Source organism: Lutra lutra, chromosome 4 (genome assembly GCF_902655055.1).
Source record: "Lutra lutra chromosome 4, mLutLut1.2, whole genome shotgun sequence".
Classification (NCBI taxonomy): domain Eukaryota; kingdom Metazoa; phylum Chordata; class Mammalia; order Carnivora; family Mustelidae; genus Lutra; species Lutra lutra.
This window is the reverse complement of record NC_062281.1, coordinates 2,849,575-2,858,700: the sequence shown is the minus strand read 5'-3', so window position 1 is coordinate 2,858,700 and position 9,126 is coordinate 2,849,575. Positions and strand designations below refer to the sequence as shown.

The following is a 9,126-nucleotide window of genomic DNA, read 5'->3' as shown; positions in this document are numbered from 1 at the left end:
TCCTCCTCTCCTTCTCCCCCCACTTTCCTTCCCATCCCTTCCCCTCCCTTCCCCTCCCCTCCCTGCTTCTTCCTCTCTGTCTGGGCCTCCCTGCCCCAGTTTCTGGGTTGTCCCAGTGGAACTCGAAGAACAGGCAGTTCCCGGCCCATCCCACCACTTCCCTCCTCCTGCCCTTTCCTGGAAGCTTTGGAAACTGGAGAAGGAGGCCAGGACAGAAGCAGGATGGAAGCCCAGTGAGCTGAGCATGGAACCAGGCTGAGACCCAGCCCAGCACACGGCGGGGCCTCAAGCGTCCAGCTTCTGCCCTCCAGACCCTTCCAGGGCCTGGTTCATCGAGGTAGGTGGGGGGCACCCCAGCTTCTAAGCAAGCATCCCCACCCTCCCCACACCCAGCTCCTCCTGCACAGACGCCCTCCCCTGGTCCAGAGCCCAGTTCCCCTTCAGCGATAATGTCATAGGAGCACGCCCCTGCTGCTGTGTCTGCCGTTCAGCCTTGAGGCTCACAGCTGTCCTGTGTGTTGGTGGCAGAGCTTGCGGGTCCTGCAAGACCCCCTCCTTTGCTTCTATGCAGGGAGGGGGTGGCCAGGGTAAGGATGGCCTGTGGAAGCCCAGACCCAGGGCCTACTCCGGTGCCCACCTCCGAACTGCACTTTCCTAGCACACGGGCACTCTGTCTGGGCCGTAGGGAGCTCATGCCTGGCAGAAAAATAGATGCCTGGCCCCGGGGGCATCGCTCCCATGTGCACAACTTCATCTGATGCATGGAAACCAGCCCCAAGTCTCAGGCAAGGAAGGTTGGTTGGCCTCTCCCAGTCCTCCGGGGTTTCAACCTCAGGGCCTTTGCACTGCTATCTCCTATGCTGATCTCTGGTCCCTTTGCTATGTGCCTCAGTGACTCCTCGGTGTTCTTCCTATCTCAGCCTGATGTCACCTCCTTCAGTCCTTCCCCCACCCACCCCCACAGCCCCCCTCACAGAATCAGTGACCTACCAGAAGGCCCTTAGAGCAACGTGTCCAATGTATTCGGGCATTTGCTGGTTTTTGGCCCATCCTCTCTGCTGCCGTAACTTCCCTGAGAGCAGGAGCAAGGCCTCCCTTGTCACCGGGCCCGGCGTGCATCTTGTACAAGCAGGTACTCAGTGAGCAGACAGGACCTCCTGGGAACAGTGCTGAGGGCTTCCAGACCACAGGTCTCTGGCCCTAGTGGGGCCAAAGGCTGTCTCCAGACTCCACCATCTGGAGGGGACCAGCCGGGTCAGCCAAGGGACTGAGCTGGGCTAGAGTCTGGAAAGGACAAACCGGGTCGCAGCGTGTGGGGCAGAGCCAAGCTGGAAGGCCCAAGAGTGCATGGGGGAGGGGCCGGGCGTGGGGGCCAGAGGCCGGGGCGTGGGGCCCCACGGCACACAAACATCTGGACTGGGATCCAGGGTCAGTACTGTTTGCAGATCCTCCGCTTTCCTGGGCAGCTGCAGCCCCGCGGGTGTGGGGGCAAGTCTAGGGCTTGAGATCCGCACCCCACCCCTTACTGACCACGTGCCTGAACCTCCGTGACCCCAGTACCACCGTGGCTCCCTGAGGAGCTCCGCACAGGCCCGAGAGCAGACCGCCCCGCTGCTCCCTCTCCATCCGACTCCCGCTGGGGCACGGACGTGTAAGGGTTCACCTGTCCAACGCTGTGTTTTTGAAAAGAGAACAAATCGCGAGCATCTCATAAATAATGGTAGTTGGCATTTACTAATGAAGGTTCAAAATAAGGATGTGACTTTGAAATGATTTCTAGACATCGGTTCTTTGTCTCACGGGAGCATGCAGGAGAGTATTCCCGGGGAGGAATGGCCCCTCGCTCTCCCAGAGGGCGGCAGGTGGTGGGAGTCACCTTCTGGGCCTGAATGTCAGTCCCCTTTGCTCAGTCTCCCCCAGCCCGGGGCCTGGAGACTGGGGGGAGTGCTGGGGGCTCCTAGGGACCCTTCTCCGGCACAATGCTAGAGGGGGCTGGGACACCAGGCCAGTCCGGGAAGCTCTTCCCCCCTTGCCCAGAGGTGTGGACCGAGAAGCACACAGACCAGAAGGTAAAGGAAGGAGCTCACAGTGACTTAGTTCTGGGGTTTATACGTAGAAATGTAACATTTGCATAAAAATCGGCTTGTTTTGTTGGGTTCGGACACCTGGGTCACAGAGGTTCCGCTGGTGGCAGCCAGCCTCCCAGGGGGACCTCCAGTGACCCTGCTTCCTGGGACTCACACCCTTAAGTGTCCTCCCATCAGGGGCAGGCTGAGCCTGGGATCCACGGCTGGGGTGGAAATGAGTGACTTCTGGCGCCCAGCCTCCATAGGCACGTGGCTTCCATCTTGCCCCCCAGATCATGGCTCTGGGGGAAGGCAGCACCGTGGTTAGGATGCTCAGGCGTGGGGACGGAGAAGCCCACACGCTGAGGACAGCCACAGGAGGGGGACAGCCGGGCCAAGGGCACGTCCACCTGCTCAAGCCTTCAGAGAGGATGGCCCACGGCTGCCTTGACTGCAGCAGTGAGAGAGACCTGGGGCCGGAAGCAGCCAGCCGGCTCAGTAGGAGGACAGGAGTGTCCACTGTCGGGGACTGTCACCCAGTGGTAGCCAGCTAGCATGTGCATGTTTGATACGCCTTTTCCTTTCAGGCTCCCCTCGTTCTGAGAAAGCCAACCCCGAGCAGTGCTCCGGCGGGGAGGCCCGCCACCTGCCCCTGCTCCCAACGGGAAGCTGCCGCCCTCCTTCCTTCTGATTTCAAGTGGATCAGCACGGTGGCTCCGAGCCCAGGAACCGGGAGTAGCGTTCAGGGGTGGCCACGCTGCAGGGCCCATGCGGTCTGATCTCAGGGAGCAGGGTGAGAGGAGGAACTGAGGGACAGGATACCCCATTGGCTACTGCTGTGGGCACCTGGGTTCCGTCCTACGGCAGCTCCCGGGGAGCCTGTGAAGGAACCCCAGAACTGTCTGTAGGGCTGCATTTATCCACTGGCTTCTCCCCTGGCCCAGTGGTTGGGGTGGCCACACGGGCATGACTGCTTGGGTGTGGAGCTGCCCCCAAGGGTGTCCCACCCGGGGAGAACTGTGGGGAGGACGGAGGTGGGATATAGCCCAGGCCCAGGAAAGTGGCCATCAGGTCACCATCAGGTCACTCCAGAGTGGCTGGCACTGGGTGGGGCAGAGGAGATGTAATTTGGCATCAGGACTGGTTCAATCCAGGGGTCTGCTGGCCCTGCCCCCACCCTGCTGTGGAACAGGTCCTGGCAAATGACCCGAAGACACAGATTTGCTCATTCTCCTTGCAGGAGCTCTCCTCAACGCGACTCTGCTAAAAAAATGTGTTAAATATTTCATACGGTAAAGAAAACACGAGGGGAACATTGTCCAACGAATTCTCTCATGGTGTAGATTAGTTAAGTGATTCCAAATGCCTGCTGTGGGGAAGGCCCCTAAGTTTCCACTTTGAATCAACTCTGACCTCTTGGTAGTGGTGGCCTGAGGGTTGGGTTAAGGCCTCTGCGGCCGTGTGCAGGCTTCCCGGGCGAAGTGCTGGGTCCATCATAAAGACAAGCACAGACAAGGGCGCGGCGCCCCCACAGCCATTTGCACACCGTGGCAGGCTGGCTCTGGGTCCCCAAGGGTATCCGGGTCCTTGTCCCTGAAACTCGTGCATGTTACCTGGTCTACAAAAGAGACGTAGCCTGTGTAATTCAACTAAGGACCTTGAAATGGAGGGTAAATCTGCGACATCTGGACGGGCCGCTAAGCCATCGTGTGTGTCCTGAGGGGGAAGCGAGGTGGGAGCAGACGTGGGCAGAGGCAAGGCTCACACCCGAGGAGGCGGGGAGGCGGCTCCGGACGCCCGAAGAGGCAGGGAATGGGCCCTCCCCAGAGTCTCTGGAGCGGTCACCCTGCCAACACCTTAGATCTGGTCACGGCACCTGTGTGCAGGCTTGGGGCCCCTGGAACGGCGAGAGAACGACCACGGGCTGTTTCAGGCCACGGAGACGGCCGTAGCTCGTTACAAGGGCCCGGGGAGGAGCACGAGCGCCGTCCCTGCTTCCCCCCCCCCAGAAGGACCCGCCCCCCACCCCACCCACATTTACTGAGCATTCCCCCCGCCATCGGCCCAGCCCGTCGGCTCCCACCGCCGCCGGACGCACGCGAGGCTCGCACCTGGCAGGGGAGGCCGGCAGGCGCAGGGTGCAGATGTCGGCGGGGGGTGGGGGTGTCCTTGGCCACCCAGAAGGGCCTTCGGTGTGTGGAGCCTGCGCTGACATTCGTCGCCGGACCGCGCAGCGCCGAGCAGTAGCACGTGGCCGGCGACACATGCGACGTGTCCCTCTGTCCACAGCGGGAGGTGGGGTCACCCGGGGGCCCTCGGGTGGCATCTGTTTCCGGGACGCCGTCTCCCTCGGAGGCTCTCTCAGCTCTGCTCCCACACCCGTCCACAGTCCCCTTGCCCAAGCCCTTCCCGAAAATTGTGTCCCGCAGGGACGGTGATGGTGCCATCTGCAGAGGAGACACGGTCGGTGGTGGCCCCCGTCCAGTCCCTGCAGGGCTCCCGGGCAGGATGGTGAGGCGGGGCCCTCAGGGTGGTGGGGCTCACAGGCCACCCCACACTCCTGGGCGGAGCAGCCATGGCCCATCGGCCCATCGTACAGGTGAGGCTCCTCAGCACAGAGAGGGCGAGCGACCTCCTCGAGGGCACACAGCAGGAAAGCGACAGAGCTGGAAACGGAACTGCCCTGCCCAGGGCCGTGTCTCCTTTCCTGGTAACCCCTGAGTACGTGCCCTGTCGCCCTGCGGCTGCCTGCCTGGACCCCACCAGCTGCACGTGTGACCACACCTCAGCAACGGGGCAGAGCACAGTCCCGTTACAGCTCACGGTGTCTGGTCCTAACTGCTCAGGGTTCAGAAACCATATGGTCCTGGGTCACAGCAGGCCTCGGCCCAGCAAGGAGACCTCCTCACTGCAGCTTCTGGACTCTGCTCTCCTTGTCCCTATCCATCCCTCCAGGCTAGTGACCTCCCTGGGGTCACAATGTATGGGGGAGGGGCCCCCTCTTCCCAGCTATGGCTTAGAATACACAGCACCGTTTTTTATTCTTTGCTTCGAACTCCCTGCCTTCTTTGCAGAGTTTTGTTGTTTTTTTTTTAACCTCGAAAAGAAAATTGATCCGGCGTTCTGCAAACCATCCATCGGACTTCCTGCGTGAACTTGGTGAGAAATGGATGTGAGATCCTGACGGATCCAGCTCCTAGCACTGCCCCTCCTCTCCACAGCTTCGCTGGCCCCCTGGAGACCCCTGCCCAGGGCATAGCACCCCCTGAGGCTCCCCTGCAGCCCCAGATACCCTGCTGAACCCTGAACCCCATGTTGTCACCAGCCTCCCGAGTCCTGCTCATACCTGGGGTCCTCAAGCTGCTCTGGGAGGGAAGGGCAAGTGGGGAGCTGCGGCTGACACAGGTGCAAATGCCAGGTGGGCACTCAGACCCCCAAAGGCCTTGAGCGTTGAGTCAGAGCCGACATCCGCTGCTGGAGGCCACTGCCCGCAGCAGCGTGACCCGAGGGGTGGGGTGCTCCCCAGCCAGCGGGTCTCAGGGCGAGGGCAGAGTCACCATGGGGTAGGATGTGACATTGGTCAGGAAAGCTGGGCCCATGGGCCCTTCATCTTGAGGGTGGGAGCACTGCTTTAGCCATTCCTGGAGAGGTGGGCTTTCTTGAAAAGGAAGAAGGAGGCTTCTGGGGTAAGACGCAAACTCTGCAGGACCAGAAGTCTGTCTTAGGGACGTGGGCTTTGCAGAAGCAGTGACTTGTCTGGAAATTCTGGGGCTGCACTGGAACCCCAACCTAGGTGTGAGTCCTCGTTGTGCTGCTCGCCGGTGTGTGACCCTGGGCAAGCGTCGCAGCAGTCCTCGCCTGTGAAGCGGGACTTGCTGACTCGGCCCCGTTTCAGGAATTGGGATATGGCAGAGAGCAGCGTTCAGGATGTTCAATTTTCACCAAACCCAGCAACGCACTTACCGTCTCCTTCTCAGACAAGAAAGCAGCTTCCAGAAACCCTAGGTCCCTTGCCCAGGGCCACACAGGTGGTAAGTTACTTCATGTGATCTCTTGCTGTGTAACAAGACAGTGCTAAACTTAGTGGCTTAAGACCTTTCGCAATCATGTTATTTTGTTCCCAAGCCTGCATTTTGGCAGGACTCCGCGGGGAAGGCTGGTCTGTGCTCCACAGTGTCCGCCTGGGCAGCTGGATGGGGGCCTGCCTCTCGGACAGCGCGCTCCCCACGGCCAAGTCGGCTCTGGCTCAGCCTGGAGCCTATCTCATGGGCTTCCTCATGGTAGGGAAGCCTGGTTCCTAGAGCAAGTGCTCCAGGAGACGAGAACCCACCTGTCCCTAAAAACCCAGGCCCAGAAATAAGCATGACGTCACTTCCATTAGTCAAGCAGTTGTGGGGCCTGACTCAAGGATCGGATATAGAGAACTCATGGCCATCTTTAAGCTACTAGAGTGACCAAGCCGGGATTCGAACCTAAACTTCCTGATGCCTTCAAGCCCTGCAGTGCAGAGACACTAGAGAGGCCAGCAAGCTCGCATTGGTAGGACCATGCCTGGGAGAGGCCTGTCTGGCTGGCTGGACCACCTCACGATTATCTGAGCTAGAAGAAGCTAGATTTTAAGACTGGTTATCTCCAAGCTCGGGCCAGGGCAGGGGTCTGCTGGGTCCAGAGGTCCGGTCCTTCCTTCCGGAGCCACTACTCCCGGCTCCATCCACGTGGCTCCCAGGGACCTGTCATCCTTTTGCACAACCCTGGCCCTGGCCACAGCAGAGCCCATCTGGGCTGGGCATCTGCCCCATGTGGGGCCTGTGGCTTCCTTCTGTGGGACTTCATACTGCCCTGGGAGTTGAAGAGGCCACATTTACTGCCATGTGGAGAACAGGCGCAGGAGAGAGGGAGGGGCAAGCCAGGGGGCCAAGAGGAGTAGGCAGGACAGACAGACGGACAGGGTCCTGATGGCTTTCCACGCCCTGACTTCAGTTTCAGGGGGCAGGTGCATGGCCAGCCATGGAGGGGGCTCTCCTGGAGCTTCCTGAGAAACCATCCTTTGCAGAATTCCATCTCTGGTCACCAAGAGGCCTCACCGAGCCTCCAGAACCTGTGACAGCCTCCTGCCCGGCCCCCTAGTCCTTGCCCAGCCACGGCCGCTGGGAAGGTGCCACGCACAGACCTGACCTCGTGAGTCCCTACAGCAGCTCCCTTCTGCGCCCTCCTTCCCCCGACGCCCCTCTGAATGGCCGGGCCTCTGGGCCTCTGCTCATGCAGTTGCCTCCACAGGAACTCCCTTCCTCTCCTTCTCCGCTGTTAAGTTGTCCTTCTCCGCTGTTAAGTTGTCCTTCTCCGTCATCCCCACCTGATCAGGAAGCTGGGGCCGCGTCCACCAGGCACGGGGCACGGTGGTCAGAGCGTGGGTGTTACCGCACCACCTGGATTGTCGTCCCAGCTCTGCACGGACCTGCTGTGTGACCTCAGCAAGCTCCTAAACCTCTCTGTGGCTGGCTTTCCTCATGTGTGACACGGGCTGCAGGAAGGATCACGTGAGTTAAACGTGCCTGGGCCTGGAGGTCTTTACCAGCAGAGCCCTGTAGCCTCCCTAACCCCACGGCCAGGCTTCCATCACCTGCGGCCCTGGGACATGCCCATGGACAGTGACCTCCGTGGGAGGCAGAAACCCGTGCCACCAAGCGCTATCCCCAGGGCCCATCCCCAGGCCGGCCTGGTGCACAGTGTCCCAGCCCAGGCCACCCACTGTGTCCTGGAGCTCTGCGGGGGGCCTTTCTGCAGAGGGCAAGGTGGACAGACAGACCTTCCCTCTGGCCTCCCGACCGTGGACGCAGTAGCCAGTACCGGAGGTTTCAAGCCGCTCTGGAGACCCCTGCTGGCCAGTGCTGGTTACTGCGGGCAGCCGAGTCGCCCTCCTGCCCAGCAAGGGGCTGCCCAGCCCTGCAGGCACGGTTACCCCCACTTAGTGCCACCGGGTCACTCAGCTGGAAAGTAGCAGTGTCGGGATCTGGAACGAGGACCATCTCCTGAGCCCATGGGCTTCCAGCCCAGAGCAGTCCTATTCCCCTAACCTGGGAGGCCAACCCCACCTGAACGCTCCCGAGCCCGACGTCCACCCTTGGATAATGCCCTCGCGCCACGGGCTTCGCGGGGCATAAAGTCAAGCCGAGCCTGGGCCGGAGCTACTGGGGAGTAGGGGGCCCAGCCGGAGATAAATGGGGTGCTGTCCTGCCCCTGGGGCCACATTCTGGTCAACAAGTCAGAGCAGAGTCACGTAATAAATGTTTGTTGAACGAATACATGACTGAACAAACGTACTCATGACTGCCACAGAGCTGCGAATCCCGGGCCGCCTGGCAAACTCTTACTCATCCTTCAGAACCCTGTCCAGGGACACCTCTTCCAGGAAGGAAGCATCTTCCCTTTGAGGAGGTCTCCTCTCACACTGACTTTAGGGCAGAACGCAGTATGTGTTAAGTGGGGTACAAAGCGCTATGTGATATTGGGGGTGGGGACACACATTTGAAGAAGCAGCCATGGGAGGGAGGAGGGGGGTGATGCTTGGGAAAGTCTTCCTGGAGGAAAAGGAGGCTCTTATGGTGAGCCTGGAAGGGCGAGATAGTACTGGGACAGGTGAAGTGATGCTGGGAGGGGACGGTTTAAGTGAATGAGTCACCCTGGGCCATCCAACAAAGTGCCACGAACTTGGTGGCTTGGAGCCACAGGAACGTATTGTCCGGCAGCTCTGGAGGCCGGAAGTCTGGAATGAAGGTGTTGGCAGGGCCGTGCTCTCCCAGAAGCCTCTAGGAGAGGATCTGTCATCACCTCTTTCTGGCCTCGGGTGGTTGGCAGCGGTCGCTGGTGCTCCTTGGCTCGTAGACACCCCTCCAGTCTCTGTCCAAGTGTCCCTCTTTAAGGACAGCAGTCACGGGATTGGGACTCACCCCATTCCGGTCCGACCTCATCCGAACTTGCTTCCATCTGCAAAGACCCTATATCCAGATAAGGTTGAGTTCCCAGGTACCAGGGATGAGGACTCAAACATTTCTTTTCTGGG

General features: G+C 60.4%; 1 long non-coding RNA gene across 3 annotated transcripts; it reads left to right on the top strand.

Moving 5' to 3' along the window:
• The first annotated feature begins 214 nt into the window (after positions 1 to 214).
• Positions 215 to 8,531, top strand: LOC125099254 (uncharacterized). 3 transcript variants are annotated; one of them, XR_007127066.1, is made up of 3 exons: positions 215 to 337; positions 2,654 to 7,244; positions 7,428 to 8,531. It is a non-coding gene; the product is annotated as an uncharacterized LOC125099254 (long non-coding RNA). The 3 variants fall into 3 exon arrangements; XR_007127067.1 differs by having other exon boundaries at positions 216 to 5,225; positions 5,962 to 7,244; XR_007127065.1 differs by having other exon boundaries at positions 216 to 6,097; positions 7,120 to 7,244.
• Positions 8,532 to 9,126: the final 595 nt, after the last annotated feature.